General features: G+C 38.7%; 1 long non-coding RNA gene across 1 annotated transcript; it reads right to left on the reverse strand.

The window, feature by feature from the left end:
• Positions 1-4,895: 4,895 nt before the first annotated feature.
• LOC106048366 (uncharacterized) lies at positions 4,896-14,484 on the reverse strand. The gene is made up of 3 exons (XR_001214152.3): positions 14,387-14,484; positions 5,512-5,583; positions 4,896-5,255 (listed from the first exon to the last, which is right to left on the reverse strand). It is a non-coding gene; the product is annotated as an uncharacterized lncRNA (long non-coding RNA).
• Positions 14,485-15,044: the final 560 nt, after the last annotated feature.

Consider the following 15,044-nt stretch of genomic DNA (forward strand, 5'->3'; position numbering starts at 1 on the left):
AGCAAGTTTACTCAAGTTCCACTTGGGTAAAGAGGAGGGAGGCTTTTCCCTCCTCAATCTTTAGCTGATGTTCTTCATCCTAAAGTGAAATCCCAGGTCCTTCTCAGGCCTGATAAAACTTAAGGCAGTGCAGTATCCAGAGGAAAAAAAAAAGGATTAGAGCATCATGGTTTCTCAGCTTTGCAGCAGTAGATGTAGGAAGCCCAAAGTAACTATTACCCTCAACTAAGATTTTTATGTGCACAGAACCTGGACACCTTCAATTTCTAACATCCACCCTACACTGAAAGGTGAGTGAAGAGCTGGAGCTCTGTAAACACAATAACTTTTTTGCTGGTTGAACACGCACACACCCACCACCCAAAGCAAGGTATGATCAAGACATTGTATTTTTAAGCTTACAACATTATTTTAACTTATATGACAGCACACACTAAGGCCATTAATGCAGTGTTTTGGCTCCACTGCTAGGTCACAATAAAGTGAATTGTGAAAGTTCTCATATGAATACAGATGTTCTTTAAACAGAAAGGAAAAATTGAAGCTTGCCCTTACAGTAAAAGCTTTACTTCTACTTATGTTATTCTAGAGGATTTATGATGGTTGGAGAACTTGCAAAATTATGCAATATGCAGAATAAGCAGCTCTGCAAAGACAAAGCAAGTGAAACTGTGTTAGGAAAAATCATTTTAGAAATGCACTGGCAGCATGCATGCCTGCACATTATCGTACAGAAGAACCTCAGTCTAAATCCTAGCACCCAAAGCCCGAATGATCGAACTTTCTTAAAAGTTAACCCAACTCAACCAGAGCTGTATTAAAATTTATGCTCCAAGTTCAGAACCTAGTAGAAAATACAAGATTAAAAGAAAAAAGACAAAACTGAAAATCTCCATCAAAATAATGAGTGAACACTTGAGGATGAATCCTATCAGTTCAGCAGCGTTAGCCGCAATAGGCAGCAGACACACTGCCTTACAGCTGGAGCTGCAGGACCCAGGTGCAGATTTAGCATATGCAGTTATCCATGGTAACACCAGGATAAATAGGCAACACTTGATTTTCACATTTATATATATTGGTGTGTGTGTATATATATTATATATATATACACACACAAATCATTTGGTTGCTTCTCTTCTTTTCCCTAACCACAGATTAGCCACATAGCTCCCTACTATCCCCTACTGTTAAGCAGCCATTCCAATGCTAAGAACACCTAAATATTACATCTGCAGTTTATTATAAAAGCCATCTGCATCAGTTGCACTGGGAGGAGAATAGATGGCTTTTTCTCTTCCCAGTTTAGAGAAACAGGCAGGTAGGCACAGCCTAGCCCTGAGCACACATCATTTTACCTGAGCCAATGGGCTAGAGCTAGTGTCCTGTGTTCTGCCATGTGGCCAGATGCATTCTTACAAAATGCACTTCAGTCCCTATTGCTGTTCTTTTAACCACACTTCTTATTCTCACTTCTAAAACCAATTAGTCAAAATGCCATTAGCTTATCCCATGTCCCATCTAATCAATCTCCAGCATGCTATAATCAAAATATGCCCAATCAATACCCTTGAAATTTTCATTTTATTTGTTTAGCCTTTAAGAGGCTCATCAAGCCTCCTACATCAAATCCAGTAGCCTAGTTAACAAATTAATGATCTTTACACTGCATCCAACGTAGCACTATTATCCTGCTTTCTCTTAGTGAAAACAGAAATCCACATGACTTAATGAAACTCCAGTGAGATGGCAAAGTACTAAGCATATTAGTTGACATTGTTCCACAGAAAGCATGTGCGTTCAGTTGTCTTCCAACCAATGAACCAGGACTGTTGTGTCTGACGCATTATCCTATAAGATTGCATACGTCTAACAACAAGCTTGAGATTAAAATAGGCAAGCAAGAAACTGGACAGCTTCCCAGAAACGTCTCTGAAGACAATCTATCCTTCTTAGCAACTAGTTAGCAACCAGAAGATAATTACTATGGTTTAAAGAATTAGATAATAAAACAAAAGTCTAATCAGAAACACAATTGCCAGCATTTTACTACCACAGGGCCCATTAGGAAAAATAAAGACCACTGATTTTCATTTTGTTAAAAAATTAACTAAAAGAATAGAAAGAAATTTAGAGATGTAACAAAGATGGAGGAAATCCAGACTCATAAAAATATTTGAGGAACCAGAAAGAAAAAAATATCATTTTCAGTAGGCATTTGTGGCTTGGCTGAATTTGCACTAGCCAAATCCCCTGGCACAGCAGTTCACTTCGCATTTGTGGACATTGTGTAATTAATTCACCCATTTGGAAGAGTCAGGTCAAATTCAGCTCTAGCATAATCAAGCATAGTTCTCCTGAACTTAGGACATTTCTTGCTTGCCTGTACCAGTCACAAATCCAGCTGCTTCCCAGACAAGATCTAGGAAAGATGAGTTGTTTACATTCTGAACCATGAGATCTCTCATGCTGCTCAAGCTCCGTAGGCAACTGGTAGTGCGGTCTTATGGAAAGATTAGTTAAATTGTGTAATCCCGTACAGAAGATCAAAAGGGACACTGCAGAAAAATGCATTTATGCAGGTCATAACACCAGTGCTACAGAAGTAGAGGAGCTACCTCTATTATTCCATATTATTCAGTACATTGGACTAGCAGAGACAGGATGGCAGTCCAGAAACCCTGACCCTGGGTTCAGATTTGATAAACACTGGAGAATTCTAAGGCAGAGTGAATATCCAATCTGCATGAGACCAGGAAAATTCCAACGCAGTTTGAAATACTTGTAGCAAAATTCAAGAAGTAGCTAACCAAATAGTCTTAAGACTAAAGAGTTTGTCTGTCCCAACCCCCCTCTTTTTTTTTTTTTTTTGCATGCCAGCAATATACTGAAAACTCTAGGGGCTTTATTTGTAGTTTTCTTCCACTATTTCTTCCTCTCATGTGAAAAACAGTACGAGAAGATTATGATAATGAAAAATTAATGCTACTTGATCAAGCCCACACAGCTCAGGGAATTAGATTCCAGGTTAACAGCTTTCAGTATGTCCCTTCACTCTGTTCATAATGTACCATCACTACAAAAACTGACAAGATCCAATAGATTTTAGTATTTTACCATGCAAATTTATACACTTTCAAGGAACTTTACCACATCTTTATTCACTACTCACATACTTATTCAGCTAATTGAGTAACAGTCACTACAAATCTGAAGTTTCTCTTTCGGTCTTTCAACATTTTGCTATTTTATTTTAATATGCAGTTTTCTGACACAGCTTCATCTGAAAAAGGGATGCTACCATAATGATTAGTTTAGTTTATTGCACAATCTGATTTACTGTCAGAAATTTGTATCTCTTAAGGTATTAAACACTGTAAAATTTTTAAAAGGTATATTTAGTTTAGCCAAATTACTTTTGTTAACATACCCACTAAAAGAAGAGTCAGGCCTCTGTGTGGCATGTTACTATTTCTTCTGGAGTCTGTGATATAAGCTAGTGTTCATTAAAATTTCTAAATTACCGGGTAGGATGTCAGTACTTACCTATTTCATTCAGCTTCCAAAAACCCTAGAAAAATTGTACCTAAACTGAAATGAACTCTTCAAAAAAAATCACAAAACATGCTGTCACTATTAGAAGCACGTAGAAGACATGAGATTAGTCATCTAACAGACTGTACTATCAAAGTCCTGTCTAAGGTACCAGGATAACTAAGAAATATTACAACAACAACACATTTTCAGAAAGACAAATCCTTTCTCCAAGGTCAGATAGACACTAAACAAGGAATTTACAGAATCCACATGGTGGTTGTGTGTTGTTTTTTTTAATTGGGTGGGGGGTTTTTTTGTAGTTTTTTAGAAGGGGGGAGGGAGAGAAGGGTGTGCAAAAAAAACTGCCACATTGAAGCTCTCTAGAAAACTCACAATTACTAGCCAAAGCCTGCAAATTCCAAGTCAACCACAGAAAGTTCAAAACCCTGAATAAAACCTACGGTTTTCTCCTCAGCCAGCTTCAACGTATCAAGATTATTTTCAAAGCAACACAGATTTTTAATTACTTGGTTGTTTAAAACCAAAGCAACAAAAATGCTCATGTTCTCCAGCATCACTAGTTCAGGAATATATGACCATATGACCAAATGTACCTGCATAGGTAGGCAAATTATTTTGCTCCTATGAAATAATCCCATTTCCTTTTTTTTTTTTCCCGCATCATAAGCATTAGTGATACTGATTTTTCTAGAACACCATTTTCCTGTTTCCTACCTATTTTTCAAAGCTCTGTAGGTACCACAGCGTTTTTCCCATTTTACCTTGTGTTTGCAAAGGTTTCTGTGTTTATTATCATCATAGTTTTTAATCTACCATTTACTTGACTTTACAGATCATTAATAAAGACGTTAAGGAAAACACACTTTATACTCATCTCTGGAGCAGTATTGGGCACCTCCACAACTCATCACTTTTCTGTTTATCATTTTTACCAAGATACTATTTCCGTACAAACCAAATTGGAGTTGAGTCCATACAGAAAACCCACATTTTTGAAGTCAAACTGGCTCACTGAAATTCAATGAAACACTGATTCACTTGAGCCACAAAAATTCAATGGTGGTAAACATATATGCTAGAGACTAATTGTTGAATCAACTGTACTTGGTGAAGGTTACTCTGGAGCGCTTTAGGAACTGGAGAGGGCAACCAAACTTCATGGAAGTTCACTGAGACCCCTCAAGTTTAAAGTTTTGAGAACTTTCAGGAGCACAGGGAGAGAAAGGGAAATCCCAGTATCATTCATTGTTCTGTAAAATACATAAGAATAATAAAAGCTTTTTTTTTTTAAAACTTACAATTGCTTACAGACTTCACAATGGATTTAACAGAACATTTATTTTAGTATATGAAAACAACAAGTGTAAGAGTGAGTACAGGAGAGTTATTGTAATGTTTTTTCTTGCACATAAAACGTCAGTATGGAAACACAGGGAGGCAAGAATAAGATTTGAGTAAAATCTAAAGCAAAGCACTACCACTTTGGGGTTATCATTTATTAAGAAAATAGTAGCCTGATCAGAGGTGAATCTGTAAGACAGTTGTAAGAAGGATCAGAAATCTAGAAAATATGAACTACGTAAAAAAGCTAAATAAGTATTTTTATTCTTAAAAAGACACAAAGGGAAGAAAAAAGCTCTGCTTGAAGAGTATGGCACTGTTCTTCTCCCACCTCTAGTGAGCATGGAATAAGAGACCTATAATGTAGAAGAAATTAAGTTTAGACATCAGGAATTATTTCTTTTTTTATTATTTATTTTATCTTTAAAATTCCCCCCACAAGCAGTAGGAACTGCAAAGCACTGACAAAAGAAATTGCTTGCAGCTAAAAGTAAGTTCCACAATTGGCTAACAAGAGCAGTCTTGTCAGGACGCCAGAGATGCACGAGTGAGAGCATGCAAAGTAGTAAGATGCCTCTGTGACAGGCTGTTCAGCCTGACATTCTAACATACCTGATGTTTTCAAGTAAACTTTGTCCAGAATGGATGCCCATCATATGGTTTCAAACTTAAAGGCCTTTGCTTCTATAGCATGGAGAAAAAAAAAAAGAGTTGCAATGAGCTCAAAGGGAGAATATACACCCACAGAAACACCAGGGATGCCAAAACATATGATGTGAGAGGAGCTGCAAGAAGGGCCTATGACAAGTTCTTTAGGTGCCGTACCTTACCAGATGGTAAGGGTGATTTACACCTAGGCAGCAAGCATGTGCAGCTCTGACACAGTCTTCTGGATCAGTATTAGGAGTGTGTTGACTCTGCTCCTCTTAGAAGTCCATGTGAAAGAACGTGTGAGAATTAATGCCTTACAAACACTTGTAGGTTGATACTTCATGGCTATGATTTATTGCTCACAATTTCAGTACTGATGTGGAAGTATAGCAGAATAATATACCAGACTGATAGCACTCTTTGCTTGCTTCTAAAGTCCCTTGTTCAACAGCTAGCTATCTCCCCACAGCCCTGATGCATTACACTATTGCTTTTTCAGTTCTAAAAGATAGAGACAATTTAAAGTCACCTAACAACTAGGAAAGAACAGATTATTTTAATACACACTTCAGTCAGTTGTGTGTCACATGCACATAAGTGGTCTTACTGAAAACAATCCGACACATTGCAAAGAAATTCAGTATGTAGCTACCAGACACCTAGCTACAAATTTCTGGAATTTCTAATTAAGTAGCAAACATTTGCCAAGTTTCAGAAGGCTAAATAACCAGAGTCTCCTTGAAATCACAGCCCTAAAAATTGATCCATCATGGACTGACCTGGCTCCAAATGTTCTTTTCCACATACTAAATTAAGAGCTTGTGGTGAGCAAGGCACTGAAAGAACTGCAAACTGCTAATCTCACAAGCCCTACAAAAAGTTAATAAGTGATTGCTGCCCAAAAGCTATGCTAGTATTTTAAGATGAGAGCACAAATGTTATCCCAATAACACTCTTTACCATGAAACACATGCCATTGACATCATCCTGAAGTGGTTTGAAGAAATCAAGCTCCTGAGCCATGGAGAGGAGGAGCAGAAGACCCAGCATCTCAGGACAGAGGTGTCATTCACGTCTATTCCCCATCCCAAGTCAAAAAGCACAGACCGGCCCTTATGCACCTCCGTTTTCTCCACAGCATTATACACAAACTGCACATGGAAAAAAGAGGCCCACAGCAACAGCTGAAGAATAATCATGCCAAGTTTATAAAAAACAGTTCATGCTACAGGCAGCTAAACTATTTCAGCCTGCAGCTTCTCCACAGGGAAAAGTGCTCAGCACCACAGATTCCGCGAAGCCAGGATGCCTCTAGCAGCAAAAGAATCCCAGAGCACCTATAGAGGGCTCGCACTGGAGAGATTACAGCGTGTGTAACTGCATTCACATCCAGCTCGGTCTGCTGGCCGATAGGGAGAGGTGAGCAGCATGTCAACTTGTCTTTCAAACGGTTTGTAATTAACCATTACCCAGACACGAGGGGGACTTCATGTTTTCCATCATCTCCTCTCCGTTGTGAAAAGAAATGAGCAAAGCAAGAAAGTTTCTATCTCCCAGTTCATTTTGCCAAGACAAGCCTAGCAAATACCCTGGATCCCCCATCAGCAACTGTGCAAGAACAAGCATGCCCAAAGGCTTTGTTCAGCCCTCTGTCACAGAACTAAGCTGTTTACTTCTTTTGATACAAAAATGAATCAATAAGCACAATCTCAGATACCATACTTGCCAGAAAAATTATTGTTTCAACAGCACACAAGGTAATGTTACAGCTTTTAACTGTTATCCAAGGTTTGCGGTGATATGTCCCTTTACTTAACAGTGAGATAGAAAAGTATAAGATCCACTTCAGCTTCTCCCTTCACCCATCTTTTTACCATGTAGGCCATTTAAACTGACGGAGGCAAGCAAAGCTCTTCACCAGCAGAAAACTCTACCAGCCCCAAGGAGCACAGCATGAGCTAGACGAGCAGAAAGGGAAGGGATGGCAATGAAGTCTTTGCCCTGAGGGCCCCATTTCCCACAGCCACAGCAACTCAGCCATAAGCCAGGGCAACCACAGCCAACATGCTTCATTCCAAAGCAGCAATCGACCTTGCACAATGCAGGAGGGAGGTTTCACGCATGCAACACCCGTCCAATAGTAGACCTTATTAGTATCCTTCCTCTTCACATAAACACCGCTAAAATGTTTATACAATATAAGAAGAAACTGCAGAGCTACCCAAGTTCTTCAGGGCTAAACCTAACTGAATGTTCATAGTTCAATTGAAAATAGAAGCATTTAGAAATAAAACTGAAGAGCTGTTTTAGATCTTATAAGCTCAACAAATTTTCACAAGTTAAAAAGCCTTTTTGATAACTTGTAAGTGAAGTAAGAATCCCAATATTATTGAATTTTTTTCCTGCTTGAAAACAAAGGCTTATGATAAAAAATAAACAAAAATTTAAGGTAATTGCACAATACGAGTAAACACAACAATAAACAAATTCCCACAGCTCTATTACATGCCATTTCATGGGAAGCAGCTTTCAAATATATATATATTTTTCCTGTTTAGAGGCAAATTGGAAAACAAAAATGCAGATAGAGTTGTTCTATTAGATACCAAGGATGCAAAAACAAACTTAAAAACCTACAAAAAGAACAAAACCAGAGTGGCTCAAACTGCTCTGCAGCACTATTTCTGCAGAATAAAACATGCAAAGCTAGTCCAGTTGATTTCCTCCTTTTCTTACATGTCAAGTGAACAAAGGAAAAATCAATCTGTTAATCTCCCACTACAATAATATTTTTCCTTACTGTTCTAAACTCTACGTGTCAGCCTCACAGGTAAGCCTGAATCATTAATTGATGACCAGGAAAATGATTGCAAAGAACTGTAATACCATTTCCACAAGTGAAACCAATTTATTATAAAAGAGATGAGGAGTTTGAATAATGGATAAGAAAGGCATTACTAGAGTTAAACCTCTGCCTGCTCTCCAGGTACTATTTTGAAGAATAAGACTCAACTCCACAGATTTACTCACAAATCATGTGCTAAAGACAACTCTCTCTTTTTCATCCTCTCTATTTACTTACAACTTTTAAGCTGACTTGACCTTTTCCCTTTCCCACAGAAAGGAACACATTTTTCCTATCCCTTAGCAAAATAGTTAAGAAATCAGTAATTCAACAGCATGTTTTTTCTGGCAACTGTGGCTGTTGACACAAGGAACTACGTTATCGTAAGTGCACCGACAGAGCATCATGGGACAACTTCTCACATCTCTTCCCAGACCCAGGACTGTGCAAAGAGGTTTTTATAGGTGCATCTCCTGGCTGGCATACCCTGCTTAAAACCACAGTTCCAGAATAATGAATCCATGCACTGGTATGGGGACATTATAAATTTGATGCAGATCCTGATCAGGCAACAACATGCAGCTGCTTTTTTGGTAAGATGGAGTATATGCTTCCTTTACTCCAGGAGTTGAAAATACAGACTCAAAGTTCAAGAGATACACACAGACAATATCTAATCCAGAACTCCTGGTACATATTAGACTTAGCCCATTAATATTTTTTTTTTGAATAGTTGAATTGGCAGAGCAAGTTAATAAGTTCTTTTCATTATGTAGTTCTGCAGCTTTGTTCATTAGCAGGTACTCTTAATCCAGACTTAACGCATTTAGGAGACAGCCTTGGGACAATATTCCACAGAATTTACAATGATCTTCGACAAGCTGAATTTTAGCCAATAACCTGTGACAGCACTTTTCTCTGTTAAACAGGACTTCTCTCTCCCATCACAGCTAGGTCTTGATGAGGCCAGTAGAGAATTTTCAAATCAATGCAGGAAACCTCAATTCTTTCTCAAAACCTAAATCTTCCACCCACTCCCATTCAGTAATCTCAGCTGCCCAGTTGTATAGGTGTAGCTCGTCAGGAAATATTCTATAAAAGGCCTGGTTCCCACTTACTTCACAGCAGGACAAAGAGTTCCTAAACCCCTCTCATTTTTATCAGAAATTGCCATTTCTGAGCATCCCCTAGGTTTGAATCCTGTGCTGTGCATGTGACAAGCAGCTACCACCAAATTCAGCAGATCTGGGATGAGAGCAGAACGGAACTATTAGCAGCACAGAATAAAAACTGTCCAAAGCTGATCAGTCAAGAATTCCCATTACCCTGGAAGGTCTTTCTATGCCAGACTGAGCAAGCCATTTTTGCCACCCCCAATCTCACAGTTACATCCACAGGACAAAAGGCCAGAACAGAAGAGTAGCGAGCACTCTTGTATGCCAGCACTGCACAGTCATGAGGTGCATAAAGTCACAGAAAGGTTTGGGGTGGAAGGGACCTTAAAGAATCATCTAATTCTGAGCCCTCTGCCACAGACAGGGACACCTCCCACCAGGCCGGGTTGCTCAAAGCCCCATCCAGCCTGGCATTGAACACTTCCAGGGATGGGCAACTTGGGCTCAGTGGACTACAGCCAATTCCCCTGACCTCCTCCATTTCAGGCCTCAGTGCGGAGCCAGCAGTATAGCACTGGGCTGGTGATCTGTGCCAAAACATCTTCCCACCAGAAACAATTTTTTATTTTCAAATTCAGACATTTCTGATGAAAAGGGGCTCCTAAAGTTGAGCAGTATTTCAGATTACGCACTCCAAATATCCTTACATAACGAATTACTTGCTGTCTGTTAATTCAAAATAAACTGGCCATAGATTCTACTTACAATAGTTTAGTAGCTATGTAATTTACATAATTTTAAATTATACAACCAATAATGTGCTAATTATTGTACTTTCCAGTTATATTTGAATTTACAATGAAAAGGTCTGGGGCTTTAATTAGCATAAAATCAAGTCATTCAATTGCTATTTTTGAACATGGTGTAATTACAATAACAAAAACTACAAAGGACTTGGCTTTCAATAGGTGGTTAGTATTATTAAAGTAGATCTTTAAGAGCTATGCTGATTTAATTGCAAAAGAACAGAACTTTTTATTAATACGGACATATTAAGAATTCATGTACTGTCAAGAGGGAGAAATACATCTTATAGTCTAATGGAAGCGTAAACCTTTTGGCTGCAGTATGTTTTCAAGAGAAAGTGATTTGGCCCAAGTCCAGGAAAAGATTTACTGTCTGAAAGTCTGATTTTGTTTTGCTCAATTTCTAGATGCATAGACAGAGAGCAAAATCCAGGATTGGTACAAGCAGCTAGTCCTTTTATATGATATATATCCTCAGCATCTCTTCTTAAAGCTCTCACTTCCAGGGTTAGGCATGACTTAGTAAAGGATTTTCACAACAGCAGCTCTGGTGACAATCCTCCCTCTCATCCCTACCCTTCCACCTGAGTTTATGTACTTAAAAGAAAAATGATTCAGTGAGAGTGCTGTGCACTATCTCATGCCTCAGTAAATACAAGAAAAGTATGAGAAAAGTCAGCCAGCCACACCCTCTAGTACATTTTTGCAGACAGCAAACTCAAATGAAACATGGGGCAGGACCGAAAGAGAGAAGGGCTCCCATTGTTTGGGTAAGCACAGCTCCCCGCACTGAGTGGAGAGTCTTCTGTAGACTGACTGCTGGATTTATGCAGGTCTAAGAACACACTGTTTACACACTGAATTCTGGCAGCACCTGAATTTCCAGGCAGATGATTACGTAACTTACATTTGTTACCTCTTTTCCCGTATTTTCATTTCTTTTCTGAAATTCGACCGTAACATAGCATCAACAAGACATACAGAATGGTGGCCCCTCTCTCTTTAGATAAGAAGCATTGTTATATTTGGTTGGTAAACCTTGCAAAGATATTAGTCTGTGCAGCAATAGCTGTTTTTCTTAAAAACTAGTGAAACCAGCTACCTCCTCAAACATATTTAAAAAGGGAAGGCAATAAAGTTATTCACTTAGCAACAATTTAACGTTTCAGTAGATTTCAAGTATTTATTTTTAAATAAGGGTTTATTAGTGCTGCAGACACAGGTATTTTTATTCGAGGCATTTCTCAGCAGTAGCAATTAATGCTATTACATCTGCAGTCTGCTGTGAAATATACTCTAAAATGGCTTCTAAAAACAGTCTAGCTAATTTTCCTAGCAAAATCTTGTAACAACCCTGCCAAAACACCCAGACATAGAGCAATCTCATTCAGACAGGTCTTAAATATTTGTCCCCTCACTCTAAAGTACGCCTTTCAGCCACGTCATTACATTTGGATTGTGCAGATGAACATAGATTGCAGGGCTGTTTACACTTCCATAACCACAGTGATGTAATTCTAATTTAGAAAGAGATATTCATCTCCACAGTGAATTGCTTTACTTGTTAACAAGCCTTATCCTAGTACTGTGGCCATTTATAAGTTACCAGTATGGGCTGAAATTAAGCTGCATTGACAATTGCATGTATATTTACCTCGGCAAAAAAATGTAGCCAGGACTAACAGGTTTATTTCCCAAGTTTCATTCTAGAACACAGAGGAGACCACAAAGCATGCGTTCCCCATGCATCCATGCACCCTAATTACCATGAACACTTAACTTTCTGCAGAGAATTTCGCTCTCAGTAGCAAGTCAGTCTCAGTAGCAAGAGACCAAAACTACAAGTAATACAAAGTTTTGTAAGAGTTTAAGAGAAAAAACCACCAGTGTACCTCACTCAGGCCCATTCAATGGCAGAGAACATATTAGGTAACCATCCCAGATATCCCCAGTGGTGTACTGTCATCAGTAAGGCTACTTGTAGCTGTATCAATGAGCTTTAGGAACTTCAGATACAAAAATCAGGTTGTAGTCAGCCTGTTCAGAACAGCAATATTGTCATTTGTCAGTTTCTCCATGGAAAAAAAATTCATGTCCTATTTAAAGTGCACTCCCAAATAGGGGAGAAGAAAAAGCATGCAGGTGACAGGAGACCACACAGGCTGAGCTCTGGTAAACTGATGCATGGTAGGAAGTGAGAAAAAGCCTCAAACTTTGGAGACTATGCCTTACCAGAAAGGCCATGCATGACCTTTCTGGGCAATTTAGCTTTGCCTGAGGCTTAAGGAGATAAATTACAAATGATGAGGACCTACATATTATTGTAATAGGGGCCAAACAAGTATGAACTGAATGATACTGTGTCAGGCTGATATTGACACAATTAGCCCCCTAAAAATAAGAGCTCTTTACCACTATACTACACTTCACTTTGTCATCTTCAAGATGTACAAAGAAAGTTTAATCATCCTAAATGCTGAAGAGACTCAGAGTAAAGATTCTCAAGCACCGAAGAGCCGTCTAGGTAGAAGCACCACAGAGCTCACTAACCTCTTCCTAGCAGAGGAGCTGCTCTTCAATAATGCAGCACAATTAATGCTCACCATTCTTAACCTCCATCTGGCAAGGGAAACTTAGCATTACTAACACCTTTTACTTTCACAGCTTCTTCTTTTTATCTGCCCTAGAGCATAATGTGCTCCTTGCTGTAAAAATAACGCCAGTATCTCATCCAAGCTGCACAGCAACTGTTTCTAAGGGAAAGAAAGAAAAGTTCTCTTTGAAGTTACCCAAGAGCCAAAGCAGTCCACAGAGGGAGGAGTGAAGAAAAAAAATACAATTTCCAAGGGTATCCATACTTTGCCAGTCATCTTCTACAGAAGGAAAAATAATTCTGGTGGTTACTGACACTCATTTCTCTACAAGTTGCAGATATACTACCCCACCTACCAAAGCAGACATTTTCATTAGACATCTCTGACAACTCCAAAGAGAGTTTGCCATCTAACACACAGAACACATTTGCAGTGCCTATTTAGGTAGCACAAGTGACTATAGAGATGTGTACTAATCACTTTTTTCCTCTCAAATTGTCACTTCAATTTAGTAATTCAGCAAAAACAATACATCACTCTCCAAATCAGTTTACTCTCCAAATCAGTTTAAGTAAATAAATTCTATTGGGTTTCACATAGTACTACTTACACTGACTTACAACTTGTGCACTTGAAGGTCCCAATTAAAGACTCATCTGCCTTTCCCAAATCCAGTCTTAGTCTGCATTATGTCTGTCCACCTATAGCAGATGTAAAAGGCCCTGCCCTACACTAGAGAATCAATGTGTCAGAAAAAAAAATGAATTTAAATGAGAAATGCAGAACTAAGGACACAAACATTTCATCAGGGAAAAAAAAAGTCAGTGAGAGGTCAGGTACCCACAACCACACCACGTGTTCTCCAGAATCAAGACTGTTCACTCTGTAGTTAGGCTCTCCAGAACAAGCATAGCCTTCTGCCATCATTTATGAGAGAATACTTGTAGTATAAAAGCAGAACTCCAACACACTGCAAAAAATGCATTTGCTTCCCATTAAGACCAGAAGTACTTTCAGCCTCTCACACTTTACCTCCCACTGCTTATCTAAGCCTTGGATTATATTTCCTCAAACTTGAGCATATTTTTTTCCAAATGGAGTATCACATTGTTAATTTAAGTTTTTATTAGCTAACTCAAGTCTTTCTCCTCCTACTTCCAGTGATGCATGCAATTCACTTCAATTTGATGTTACCTGTTAATGTCATTAGTGTATGCTTAAACCCACTCTGAGGTAATTAATGAAGATAATTTACTGAAAACATTAAGACACCAGGAACACAAACATATACATCAATGATTGTTTGAGGAGCAAAAAAAAAGTCCAAGTCTGCTCCAGGGACAGGTTTCAGCACTAGAATAACAATTTTTGTAAGTGGTACGTGACCTCTTCTGACATTAACAGGCAAGTTACATAAGAAGAGAGGTAGTTGTATGCATCTTACAAAGTCCTACCTATAGAGAAAACAACCCTTACCTTTCTTCCCAGCCTCTGAGGTCTAAGTAATAGTTTTCAGATCCCCATCAGATATCCATCCTAAAATAAAATTAATCAAGCAAATATCATTATGAAACACAGAAATCCAAATAACTGTATCATTCTGTCTTCTCCCTAGATTCTCCTCTTATGGTTTTATCCAGGAGTATAACCTAGTTCGCCTGACAATATTAGCTCTTTATAAAGAGACACTGATTGCTCCTAATAGCTCTATTATCCTCTGGAACAGACTTGTTTATGAAGTGACCCTAAGTTCGGGTATGATAGTGCATCTCATAGACAATGCGTACAATTCTAGAATAGGATTTGCACCAGTGCACAGTATCATAGAATATCACAGAATATGTGACCTGGAGGTTACCCGGTCCAGTCGAGTACCTCACTCAAATCATAGCCAGCAAAATCAAGTCATTCATGGCAACTTGTCAAGGCAAGTTTTAAAATCTCCAGGAGCACACAACCTCTCAGGTCCCTTATTCTAGTGTTTTCATCCCTCTCATGGTTTATAAATGAGAAAAAAAACCACTCAATATTTAATTGGAATTTCACACATTGCAGCTGAAGCCCATTGCTTCTTGTGGTAATACTGTACATCCCCATGAAGCTTCTGGTCCTGTCTCTCCTATACACCCTCCAG

This window comes from Anser cygnoides, chromosome 3 (genome assembly GCF_040182565.1).
Source record: "Anser cygnoides isolate HZ-2024a breed goose chromosome 3, Taihu_goose_T2T_genome, whole genome shotgun sequence".
Classification (NCBI taxonomy): Eukaryota; Metazoa; Chordata; class Aves; order Anseriformes; family Anatidae; genus Anser; species Anser cygnoides.